General features: G+C 41.8%; 1 pseudogene; it reads right to left on the bottom strand.

The window, feature by feature from the left end:
- LOC135558083 (piezo-type mechanosensitive ion channel component 2-like) overlaps positions 1 to 14,495 on the bottom strand; it is a 243,148-nt pseudogene that overhangs the window by 177,591 nt on the left and 51,062 nt on the right.

A 14,495-nucleotide genomic window follows, 5' to 3' on the forward strand; every position in this document is an offset into this window, starting at 1 on the left:
GTATATACAGGGTGATATAATACAGTATATACAGGGTGATATAGTACAGGATATACAGGGTGATATAGTACAGTATATACAGGGTGACATAGTACAGTATATACAGGGTGACATAGTTCAGTATATTCAGGGTGATATAGTACAGTATATACAGGGTGATATAGTTCAGTATATACAGGGTGATATAGTACATTATATACAGGGTGATATAGTACATTATATACAGGGTGATATAGTTCAGTATATACAGGGTGATATAGTACAGTATATACAGGGTGATATAGTACAGTATATACAGAGTTATATAGTACAGTATATACAGGGTGATATAGTACAGTATATACAGGGTGATATAGTACAGTATATACAGGATATACAGGGTGATATAGTACAGTATATACAGGGTGATATAGTACAGTATATACAGGGTGATATAGTACAGTATATACAGGGTGATATAGTACAGAATATACAGGGTGATATAGTACAGAATATACAGGGTGATATAGTACAGTATATACAGGGTGATATAGTACAGTATATACAGGGTGACATAGTACAGTATATACAGGGTGATATAGTACAGTATATACAGGGTGACATAGTTCAGTATATACAGGGTGATATAGTACAGTATATACAGGGTGATATAGTACAGGATATATCGGAGAAAAGTGTGCATCCCAAATGGCAAATCTATTCCCTATATAATGCAGTACTTTTGACCAGGCCTCAGTTTACAAAAAAATGTCCTCCTTGCAGAAATAACTTTTTTTTTTTAATTACAATATAAATTGTGCTGCCGATTATAATTTCAATCACAGTGCAATCCGTTTTGTCACCAAAGCCCCATATACTACCCACCATTGCGACCTGTACGCTCTCGTTGGCTGGCCCTCGCTTCATACTCGTCGCCAAACCCACTGGCTCCATGTCATCTACAAGACCCTGCTAGGTAAAGTCCCCCCTTATCTCAGCTCGCTGGTCACCATAGCATCTCCCACCTGTAGCACACGCTCCAGCAGGTATATCTCTCTAGTCACCCCCAAAACCAATTCTTTCTTTGGCCGCCTCTACTTCCAGTTCTCTGCTGCCAATGACTGGAACGAACTACAAAAAGCACTGAAACTGGAAACACTTATCTCCCTCACTAGCTTTAAGCACCAACTGTCAGAGCAGCTCACAGATTACTGCACCTGTACATAGCCCACCTATATTTTAGCCCAAACAACTACCTCTTTCCCTACTGTATTTAATTGATTTATTTTGCTCCTTTGCACCCCATTATTTTTATTTCTACTTTGCACATTCTTCCATTGCAAATCTACCATTCCAGTGTTTTACTTGCTATATTGTATTTACTTTGTCACCATGGCCTTTTTTTGCCTTTACCTCCCTTATCTCACCTCATTTGCTCACATTGTATATAGACTTGTTTATACTGTATTATTGACTGTATGTTTGTTTTGCTCCATGTGTAACTCTGTGTCGTTGTATGTGTCGAACTGCTTTGCTTTATCTTGGCCAGGTCGCAATTGTAAATGAGAACTTGTTCTCAACTTGCCTACCTGGATAAATAAAGGTGAAATAAAATAAAAAATCGTCCCATCTCCTCGGCCTGTATATTCAAAATGTTTACAATGGGTTTGCTCACAGCACGTGTCTTACGAGAATAGACTTTTGCCCCAGTGTTTGTACAGTAAAACTCACCTGTCATGTTATTGATTTGGTCCATTTCATACTGTGGGGTGGAGTACAGGTCCTGGTGGACCGGTCCATTTTCCACTGAGTCTAGGGTGGAGATGTAGTTAAAAGACATCTCCTTGGACTTTGCCACCAAACCCTGTGGAACAACACAGCCACAATATGGACTATGGTTAGAGGTTTTCCTTGTCATGTGAACATTCATATGCATCATAGGCTGCGGTCCTCTGTAGCTCGGTTTGTAGAGCATGGTCCTCTGTAGCTCGGTTTGTAGAGCATGGTGTTCTGTAGCTCGGTTTGTAGAGCATGGTGCTTGCAACACCAGGATAGTGGGTTTGAGTCCAGGGACCACCCATATGTAAAAAAAATTATAATAATAAATTGAAAGTACGCACGCATGACGGTAAATCGCTTTGAATCAAAGCCTCTGCTAAATGGCATATATTATATATCACACACTAAAGTATGTGGACACCCCTTCAAATTAGTGGATTCGGCTACTTCAGCCACATCAGTTGCTGACAGGTGTATAAAATCGAGAACACAGACATGAGATCTCCATAGACAAACATTGGCAGTAGAATGGCCTTACTGAAGAGATCAGTGACTTTCAACGTGGCACCGTCATAAGATGCCACCTTTCCAACCAGTCAGATTGTCATATTTCTGCCCTGCTAGAGCTCCCCCGGTCAACTGTAAGTGCTGTAATTGGTAATTGTGAAGTGGAAACAGCTCAGCCACAAAGTGGTAGGCTACACAAGCTCACAGAACAAATTATGATGTGCTGAAGTGTGTAAAAATTGTCTGTCCTCGGTTGCAACACTCACTACTGAGTTCCAAACTCTGTGGATCTATTGGGGCGGTATGCAAATTGGAGTGGATCTAGGGTTTCTGGGATGATGCTGTTGATGTGAGCCATGACCAGCCTTTCAAAGCACTTCATGACTACAGACGTGAGTGCTACGGGTCGGTAGTCATTTAGGCAGGTTATGGTGGTCTGGTTGAAACATGTTGGTATTACAGACTTAGTCAGTCAGAGACAGGTTGAAAATGTCAGTGAAGACACTTGACAGTTGATCAGCGTATGCTCGGAGTACATGTCCTGGTAATCCGTCTGGCCCTGCGGCTTTGTGAATGTTGACCTGTTTAAAGGTCTTACCCACTTCGGCTACGGAGAGCGTGATCACACAGTCTTCCGGAACAGCTGGTGCTCTCATGCATGTTTCAGTGTTGCTTGCCTCGAGTATAGAAGTAGAATAGAATAGAAGTAGTTTCGCTCGTCTGGTAGGCTCGTGTCACTGGGCAGCTCGCGGCTGTGCTGTAATGTAATGGTTTGCAAGCCTTGCCACATCCGACAAGCGAAAGAGCTGGTGTAGTAGGATTCAATCTTAGTCCTGTATTGATGCCTGTTTGATGGTTCGTCGGAGGGCATAGTGGGATTTCTTATAAGTGTCCGGGTTAGAGTCCCACTCCTTGAAAGCGGCAGGATGTTACCTACCTCTATAGGTTCCTGAAGCCAGAGGTGTACGATGATGGATGAGATTTCAAACAGACTGGAGGGAGAGGAAGGGGGAGAGAGAAAGTTACCTACCTCTATGGGTTCTTTCTCAATGTTGCTACGGGTTGTATCTTGTTACCTACCTCTATAGGTTCCTGGAGCCAGAGGAGTAGGAGAGATACCAGGGTGTTACCTACCTCTATAGGTTCCTGGAGCCAGAGGAGTATGACAGATACCAGGGTGTTACCTACCTCTATAGGTTCCTGGAGCCAGAGTATGAGAGATACCAGGGTGTTACCTACCTCTATAGGTTCCTGGAGCCAGAGGAGTATGACAGATACCAGGGTGTTACCTACCTCTATAGGTTCCTGGAGCCAGAGGAGTAGGAGAGATACCAGGGTGTTACCTACCTCTATAGGTTCCTGGAGCCAGAGGAGTATGAGAGATACCAGGGTGTTACCTACCTCTATAGGTTCCTGGAGCCAGAGGCGTATGAGTGTGGCCAGGGTGTAGTACAGCAGCAGCAGCATAATGGGGTTAACAAAGTGGTGCCAGGCCAGATCAGGGTTAACTATCATCCTCCACGTGGAGGAGCAGTCAGTCTGGATGATGGATGAGATGCCGAACAGACTGGAGTGAGAGGGAGGGGGAGGGAGAGGGGAAGGGTGAAGGAGAGGGGGAGGTAGAGGGAGAGGTAGAGGGAGAGGGGGAGGGGGATGGAGAGGGGGAGGTAGAGGGAGATGGAGAGGGGGAGGGAGAGGGGGAGGTAGACGGAGAGGGGGGGATGGGGAGGGGGAGGGAGAGGGAGAGAGCAAGAGACAGAGAGACATATTATTGAACTTGCAGCACCTCGATATATAAAAGTAACATACATTTGCAGTATAGTTGAGGCAATTTTATGCAAAATGCACATTTTGTTGGTAAAGACTAAAAGTTACAGAAAATGTTACAGCACTGTGGCTCTTTTTTGTTGGCTAGATTTTTTAATTTGTCCATCTACCTGCCGGTACATTCAATCAGAAGTAACCAACAAGCAGAACATTAGATTATTTACAATTAGTAACCTTAGGTTGTCCAAAACACAATATTGATATCAGTCTTCCAGTCGAAACCAGACAGTACGAAGGTGCAGACAGCAGCTTAGCGGACATAGAAGATCATATTATCAGCTTTTGTTTTTTTCACTTGCCCAGTTCTGTTATGTCAGTGCATATGGACAAGGAAAGGAAACAAGGATAGGACACAAGAGGAGGAGACAAGGAGAGTAGAGGAAGCTACTCAAGAGTATTGAGATGAAGCCCATGTGCACTAAGGGTTTCCGCCGGTTACCGGGTTTCCGCGGTTACCGCCCAGCCCCACCATGTTACTCCTGTTCACTCTGTTCACTCTCTTCCCTCACAACTTTTTACAGATGCACAACTGAAAGTTTCCTGTCGGGCTGTATCAGCGCCTGGTACGGCAACTCCACCGCTCACAACCGCAGGGCTCTACAGAGGGTGGTGCCTGGTGTCCTGGAGGGAAGACTCACACTGCCAGCCCTGGATATATGTGTCTGGACCAATAACATCTGTTAAATATGGACCAATAACATCTGTTAAATATGGACCAATAACATCTGTTAAATATGGACCAATAACATCTGTTAAATATGGACCAATAACATCTGTTAAATATGGACCAATAACATCTGTTAAATATGGACCAATAACATCTGTTAAATATGTGTCTGGACCAATAACATCTGTTAAATATGTGTCTGGACCAATAACATCTGTTAAATATGGACCAATAACATCTGTTAAATATGGACCAATAACATCTGATAAATATGTGTCTGGACCAATAACATCTGTTAAATATGTGTCTGGACCAATAACATCTGTTAAATATGGACCAATAACATCTGTTAAATATGGACCAATAACATCTGTTAAATATGGACCAATAACATCTGTTAAATATGTGTCTGGACCAATAACATCTGTTAAATATGGACCAATAACATCTGATAAATATGTGTATGTGACCAATAACATCTGATAAATATGTGTATGTGACCAATAACATCTGTTAAATATGGACCAATAACATCTGCTAACCATGTGTATGTGACCAATAACATCTGATAACCATGTGTGTGTGACCAATAACATCTTCTAACCATGTGTATGTGACCAATAACATCTGATAAATATGGACCAATAACATCTGTTAAATATGGACCAATAACATCTGTTAAATATGGACCAATAACATCTGTTAAATATGTGTCTGTGACCAATAACATCTGTTAAATATGGACCAATAACATCTGATAAATATGGACCAATAACATCTGATAAATATGGACCAATAACATCTGTTAAATATGTGTCTGTGACCAATAACATCTGTTAAATATGGACCAATAACATCTGATAAATATGGACCAATAACATCTGTTAAATATGTGTCTGTGACCAATAACATCTGTTAAATATGGACAAATAACATCTGTTAAATATGGACCAATAACATCTGTTAAATTTGGACCAATAACATCTGCTAACCATGTGTATGTGACCAATAACATCTGATAAATATGTGTATGGACCAATAACATCTGTTAAATATGGACCAATAACATCTGTTAAATATGGACCAATAACATCTGATAAATATGGACCAATAACATCTGTTAAATATGTGTCTGTGACCAATAACATCTGTTAAATATGGACCAATAACATCTGATAAATATGGACCAATAACATCTGATAAATATGTGTATGGACCAATAACATCTGTTAAATATGGACCAATAACATCTGATAAATATGGACCAATAACATCTGTTAAATATGGACCAATAACATCTGATAAATATGTGTCTGTCACCAATAGCATCTGTTAAATATGGACCAATAACATCTGCTAAATATGGACCAATAACATCTGTTAAATATGGACCAATAACATCTGTTAAATATGGACCAATAACATATGTTAAATATGGACCAATAACAACCAACAAGCAGAACATTAGATTATTTACAATTAGTAACCTTAGGTTGTCCAAAACACAATATTGATATCAGTCTTCCAGTCGAAACCAGACAGTACGAAGGTGCAGACAGCAGCTTAGCGGACATAGAAGATCATATTATCAGCTTTTGTTTTTTTCACTTGCCCAGTTCTGTTATGTCAGTGCATATGGACAAGGAAAGGAAACAAGGATAGGACACAAGAGGAGGAGACAAGGAGAGTAGAGGAAGCTACTCAAGAGTATTGAGATGAAGCCCATGTGCACTAAGGGTTTCCGCCGGTTACCGGGTTTCCGCGGTTACCGCCCAGCCCCACCATGTTACTCCTGTTCACTCTGTTCACTCTCTTCCCTCACAACTTTTTACAGATGCACAACTGAAAGTTTCCTGTCGGGCTGTATCAGCGCCTGGTACGGCAACTCCACCGCTCACAACCGCAGGGCTCTACAGAGGGTGGTGCCTGGTGTCCTGGAGGGAAGACTCACACTGCCAGCCCTGGATATATGTGTCTGGACCAATAACATCTGTTAAATATGGACCAATAACATCTGTTAAATATGGACCAATAACATCTGTTAAATATGGACCAATAACATCTGTTAAATATGGACCAATAACATCTGTTAAATATGGACCAATAACATCTGTTAAATATGGACCAATAACATCTGTTAAATATGTGTCTGGACCAATAACATCTGTTAAATATGTGTCTGGACCAATAACATCTGTTAAATATGGACCAATAACATCTGTTAAATATGGACCAATAACATCTGATAAATATGTGTCTGGACCAATAACATCTGTTAAATATGTGTCTGGACCAATAACATCTGTTAAATATGGACCAATAACATCTGTTAAATATGGACCAATAACATCTGTTAAATATGGACCAATAACATCTGTTAAATATGGACCAATAACATCTGTTAAATATGTGTCTGGACCAATAACATCTGTTAAATATGGACCAATAACATCTGATAAATATGTGTATGTGACCAATAACATCTGATAAATATGTGTATGTGACCAATAACATCTGTTAAATATGGACCAATAACATCTGCTAACCATGTGTATGTGACCAATAACATCCGATAACCATGTGTGTGTGACCAATAACATCTTCTAACCATGTGTATGTGACCAATAACATCTGATAAATATGGACCAATAACATCTGTTAAATATGGACCAATAACATCTGTTAAATATGGACCAATAACATCTGTTAAATATGTGTCTGTGACCAATAACATCTGTTAAATATGGACCAATAACATCTGATAAATATGGACCAATAACATCTGATAAATATGGACCAATAACATCTGTTAAATATGTGTCTGTGACCAATAACATCTGTTAAATATGGACCAATAACATCTGATAAATATGGACCAATAACATCTGTTAAATATGTGTCTGTGACCAATAACATCTGTTAAATATGGACAAATAACATCTGTTAAATATGGACCAATAACATCTGTTAAATTTGGACCAATAACATCTGCTAACCATGTGTATGTGACCAATAACATCTGATAAATATGTGTATGGACCAATAACATCTGTTAAATATGGACCAATAACATCTGTTAAATATGGACCAATAACATCTGATAAATATGGACCAATAACATCTGTTAAATATGTGTCTGTGACCAATAACATCTGTTAAATATGGACCAATAACATCTGATAAATATGGACCAATAACATCTGATAAATATGTGTATGGACCAATAACATCTGTTAAATATGGACCAATAACATCTGATAAATATGGACCAATAACATCTGTTAAATATGGACCAATAACATCTGATAAATATGTGTCTGTCACCAATAGCATCTGTTAAATATGGACCAATAACATCTGCTAAATATGGACCAATAACATCTGTTAAATATGGACCAATAACATCTGTTAAATATGGACCAATAACATATGTTAAATATGGACCAATAACATCTGATAAATATGTGTCTGGACCAATAACATCTGTTAAATATGGACCAATAACATCTGATAAATATGTGTCTGGACCAATAACATCTGTTAAATATGGACCAATAACATCTGCTAACCATGTGTATGTGACCAATAACATCTGATAAATATGTGTATGGACAAATAACATCTGTTAAATATGGACCAATAACATTTGTTAAATATGGACCAATAACATCTGATAAATATGTGTCTGTGACCAATAACATCTGTTAAATATGGACCAATAACATCTGTTAAATATGGACCAATAACATCTGATAAATATGTGTCTGTGACCAATAACATCTGTTAAATATGGACCAATAACATCTGATAAATATGGACCAATAACATCTGTTAAATATGTGTCTGTGACCAATAACATCTGTTAAATATGGACCAATAACATCTGATAAATATGGACCAATAACATCTGATAAATATGTGTATGGACCAATAACATCTGCTAACCATGTGTATGGACCAATAACATCTGATAAATATGTGTATGGACCAATAACATCTGTTAAATATGGACCAATAACATCTGATAAATATGGACCAATAACATCTGTTAAATATGGACCAATAACATCTGATAAATATGTGTCTGTGACCAATAGCATCTGTTAAATATGGACCAATAACATCTGTTAAATATGGACCAATAACATCTGCTAAATATGGACCAATAACATCTTAAATATGGACCAATAACATCTGTTAAATATGGACCAATAACATCTGTTAAATATGGACCAATAACATCTGATAAATATGTGTCTGGACCAATAACATCTGTTAACCTGTTGATGCTCTGGGGGCGCAATTTCATTTTTGGATGAAAAACGTTCCCGTTTTAAACAAGATATTTTGTCACAAAAAGATGCTCGACTATGCATATAATTGCTACCGTTCGAAAGAAAACACTCTGACGTGTCCAGAAATACAAAGATCTTCTCTGTGCGTGCCCTAAAACGTGAGCTTCAGGCAAAACCAAGATGAGATGGCATCCAGGAAATGACAAGGATTTTTGAGGCTCTGTTTTTCATTATCTCCTTATATGGCTGTGAACGCAAGAGGAACGAGCCTGCCCTTTCTGTCGTTTCCCCAAGGTGTCTGCAGCATTGTGACGTATTTGTGGGCAGATCATTGGAAGATTGACCATAACAGACCACATTTACCACGTGTCCGCCCGGTGTCCTGCGCCGAAATTGGTGCGCAAAAGTCACCTGCCAGTATTTTTCCATGGGACACAGAGAGGAAAGCAAGCTTCCACGAACTGCATGTCAATGAAGAGATATGTGAAAAAACACCTTGAGGATTGATTCCAAACAACGTTTGCCATGTTTCGGTCGATATTATGTAGTTAATCCGGAAAAAGTTTCACGTTGTAGGTGACTGCATTTTCGGTTCGTTTCGGTAGCCAGACGCAATGTAGAAAACGGAACGATTTCTCCTACACACAGACGCTTTCAGGAAACACTGCGCATTTGGTATGTGACTGAGACTCTCCTCATTGACAGTGTTGTTAAGAAAAGGCTAAGCTTGAGAGCAAACGCATTATTTTAATTTTATTTGCGATTTTCAGAAATCGTTAACGTTGCGTTATGCTAATGAGCCTGAGGCTTTAGTCACAAACCCGGATCCGGGTTGGGGAGTTTCAAGAAGTTAAATATGGACCAATAACATCTGATAAATATGTGTCTGGACCAATAACATCTGTTAAATATGGACCAATAACATCTGTTAAATATGGACCAATAACATCTGATAAATATGTGTATGGACCAATAACATCTGTCAAATATGGACCAATAACATCTGTTAAATATGGACCAATAACATCTGTTAAATATGGACCAATAACATCTGATAAATATGTGTGTGGACCAATAACATCTGTTAAATATGTGTCTGGACCAATAACATCTGTTAAATATAAGTATGGACCAATAGCATCTGTTAAAAATGTGTATGGACCAATAACATCTGTTAAATATGTGTATGGACCAATAACATTAGATTTGATTCCATTAGCCAAATTTCCTTTCTCTATCTCCTCCATCTTCCCCCTGAAGTGTACACTCGTTCACTCCCCCTCTAAACGCATGGGATTGGCCGTTCACTCCCCCTCTAAACGCATGGGATTGGCCGTTCACTCCCCCTCGACGATCTAAACGCATGGGATTGGCCGTTCACTCCCCCTCGACGATCTAAACGCAGGGGATTGGCCGTTCACTCCCCCTCTGCGATCTAAACGCATGGGATTGGTCTAAGCAAGTAGAGAGGGCGTTTCCATTTCCAACAAATCCCTTGGAAATGGAAACAAATCCCAACAGGATTGTACCAGTGCCCATTCCATGGTGAAGGATGAGGGATTCAGAGAAAGGGGATTAGTCTATTGTGATGTACAGTAGGTTGACGTTGCCCTGAGACACTGATCTTAGATCAGTTTTGCATTTTCTCCACTTATGGTTAAGGTTTCTCCCCTCTCTCTCCAGATGAAATCTCGCTTCTTGTGACGGCCGGCCGCCCAACAACCTGCCCGCTTGACCCTATCCCCTCCTCTCTTCTCCAGACCATTTCCGGAGACCTTCTCCCTTACCTCACCTCGCTCATCAACTCATCCCTGACCGCTGGCTACGTCCCTTCCGTCTTCAAGAGAGCGAGAGTTGCACACCTTCTGAAAAAACCTACACTCGATCCCTCCGATGTCAACAACTACAGACCAGTATCCCTTCTTTCTTTACTCTCCAAAACTCTTGAACGTGCCGTCCTTGGCCAGCTCTCCCGCTATCTCTCTCAGAATGACCTTCTTGATCCAAATCAGTCAGGTTTCAAGACTAGTCATTCAACTGAGACTGCTCTTCTCTGTATCACGGAGGCGCTCCGCACTGCTAAAGCTAACTCTCTCTCCTCTGCTCTCATCCTTCTAGACCTATCGGCTGCCTTCGATACTGTGAACCATCAGATCCTCCTCTCCACCCTCTCCGAGTTGGGCATCTCCGGCGCGGCCCACGCTTGGATTGCGTCCTACCTGACAGGTCGCTCCTACCAGGTGGCGTGGCGAGAATCTGTCTCCTCGCCACGCGCTCTCACCACTGGTGTCCCCCAGGGCTCTGTTCTAGGCCCTCTCCTATTCTCGCTATACACCAAGTCACTTGGCTCTGTCATAACCTCACATGGTCTCTCCTATCATTGCTATGCAGACGACACACAATTAATCTTCTCCTTTCCCCTTCTGATGACCAGGTGGCGAATCGCATCTCTGCATGTCTGGCAGACATATCAGTGTGGATGACGGATCACCACCTCAAGCTGAACCTCGGCAAGACGGAGCTGCTCTTCCTCCCGGGGAAGGACTGCCCGTTCCATGATCTCGCCATCACGGTTGACAACTCCATTGTGTCCTCCTCCCAGAGCGCTAAGAACCTTGGCGTGATCCTGGACAACACCCTGTCGTTCTCAACTAACATCAAGGCGGTGGCCCGTTCCTGTAGGTTCATGCTCTACAACATCCGCAGAGTACGACCCTGCCTCACACAGGAAGCGGCGCAGGTCCTAATCCAGGCACTTGTCATCTCCCGTCTGGATTACTGCAACTTGCTGTTGGCTGGGCTCCCTGCCTGTGCCATTAAACCCCTACAACTCATCCAGAACGCCGCAGCCCGTCTGGTGTTCAACCTTCCCAAGTTCTCTCACGTCACCCCGCTCCTCCGCTCTCTCCACTGGCTTCCAGTTGAAGCTCGCATCCGCTACAAGACCATGGTGCTTGCCTACGGAGCTGTGAGGGGAACGGCACCGCAGTACCTCCAGGCTCTGATCAGGCCCTACAGCCAAACAAGGGCACTGCGTTCATCCACCTCTGGCCTGCTCGCCTCCCTACCACTGAGGAAGTACAGTTCCCGCTCAGCCCAGTCAAAACTGTTCGCTGCTCTGGCCCCCCAATGGTGGAACAAACTCCCTCACGACGCCAGGACAGCGGAGTCAATCACCACCTTCCGGAGACACCTGAAACCCCACCTCTTCAAGGAATACCTAGGATAGGATAAAGTAATCCTTCTCACCCCCCTTAAATGATTTAGATGCACTATTGTAAAGTGGCTGTTCCACTGGATGTCAGAAGGTGAATTCACCAATTTGTAAGTCGCTCTGGATAAGAGCGTCTGCTAAATGACTTAAATGTAATGTAAATGTAATGTGGATCTGTAGACAGGGTAAACTTCACTCCAGATTGATCTGTTGTGAGCTTATGGGGCAGGAAGCGATGTGGAAGCTAAGTCTGTCACCACCCTCTCTTATCACCGTCACACAGCCAGCCAGGCAGCAAGGCCATGCAGCCAGCCAGCCACACAGCCAGGCAGCAAGGCCAGGCAGCCAGCCAGCCACACAGCCAGCCAGGTGGCAAGGCCAGGCAGCCAGCCAGCCACACAGCCAGCCAGGCAGCAAGGCCAGGCAGCCAGCCAGCCAGGCAGCAAGGCCAGGCCTCCGTCAACACACACATTTAGGACTCCCACAGGACACAGGGGCCTATTGTCACATAGGGACATCACAACACAGCACCTGACCTGGGTTCAAGCAGTACTCTAAACATTTTCAAACAATTCCTGAGATTGATATCGCTTTCCTGGTTTAATGGAACCAAGAGAATTCTAAACAACGCCAATTTCACACTCCAGGCAGGAAAACACTCAAAGCATTTGAAAGATTTCGAATAGTATTTGAACCCAGGTTTGAACACAACACAGGCTGTGACACAGCGAGCTGGGTTGGGTGCAGGGTAAGAACTTATACTGTGGAAGAGGACAGATTCTGAATCCCAAATGGCACCCTAATCCCTACATAGTGCACTTAGGGCCCAGTTCAAAACTAGTGCATTATATAGGGAATAGGGTGTAATTTGGGATACAGGCATAGATATACTAGTGTTAGGTTATCAACTCATTGGGTCCAAGGTTTTTTAATACAGCAGATGACATCAGAGAGACGGACATACCTGAGAGGCTGTGGAAAGTCAACAGGCGCTAATGAGGAAAATTAACATAATGAAAAAGACCATCTGTTTAAATTAACACGGCTGTGGGTCTATGTGTTTTATCCGTTAACTAATTATTCGATGAATAGAATAATTTACGACACGATATACAAAACTACATTAAACATTGTTTCTTATCTCTTTCCAAGAGTCCCATGAACTATAAATGTTAAAGACGATCATTCCTAAAGCTATCATTCTTACAGCTATATATAACTTTCCTTTTCTTACCAGTTATCACGTGTGATATCTCGAGATGAAAGCAACCTTTTACATTTAGATAGCAGCATGTTGATACAACTCCATAGCCAAGGCTTATCCTCTCTCCCTGACAAGTGAATGGAAGGGAAATGAAGGTTAACTTAGGCGACGCTAGCTATAGATAGTTTACCATCCAAGGTGGTAGTTTTATTTATTTTTATTCATATTTATATTTATTTCACCTTTATTTAACCAGGTAGGCCAGTTGAGAACAAGTTCTCATTTAAAACTGGGACCTGGCCAAGATAAAGCAAAGCAGTGTGACACAGACAACACAGAGTTACACATGGAGTAAACATACATACAGTCAATAATACAATAGAGAAAAAAAAGTATATATACAATGTGAGCAAATGAGGTAAGATAAGGGAGGTAAAGGCAAAAAAAGGCCCTGGTGGCGAAGTATATACAATATAGCAAGAAAACACAGAGTGATAGATGTGTAGAAGATGAATGTGCAAGTAGAGAGATGGGCGCAAAGGAGCAAGATAAATAAATAACAGTATGGGGATGAGGTAGCTGGATGGGATATTTACAGATCGGCATTGTACAGGTGCAGTGATCTGTGAGCTGCTCTGACAGCTGGTGCTTAAAGTTAGTGAGGGAGATATGAGTCTCCAGCTTCAGTGATTTTTTTGCAATTCGTTCCAGTCATTGGCAGTAGAGAACTGGAAGGAGAGGCGGCCAAATCAGGAATTGACTTTGCAGGTGACCAGTGAAATATACCTGCTGGAGCACGTGCTACGGGTGGGTGCTGCTGTGGTAACCAGTGAGCTGAGATAAGGCGGGGCTTTACCTTGCAAAGACTTATAGATGACCTGGAGCCAGTGGGTTTGGCGACAAATATGAAGCGATGGCCAGCCAATGAGAGCATACAGGTTGCAGTGGTGGGTAGTATATGGGGCTTTGGTGACAAAACAGATGGCACTGTGATAGACTGCATCCAAATAGCTGATTAAGAGT

Source organism: Oncorhynchus masou, chromosome 17, assembly GCF_036934945.1.
Source record: "Oncorhynchus masou masou isolate Uvic2021 chromosome 17, UVic_Omas_1.1, whole genome shotgun sequence".
NCBI classification, from domain to species: domain Eukaryota; kingdom Metazoa; phylum Chordata; class Actinopteri; order Salmoniformes; family Salmonidae; genus Oncorhynchus; species Oncorhynchus masou.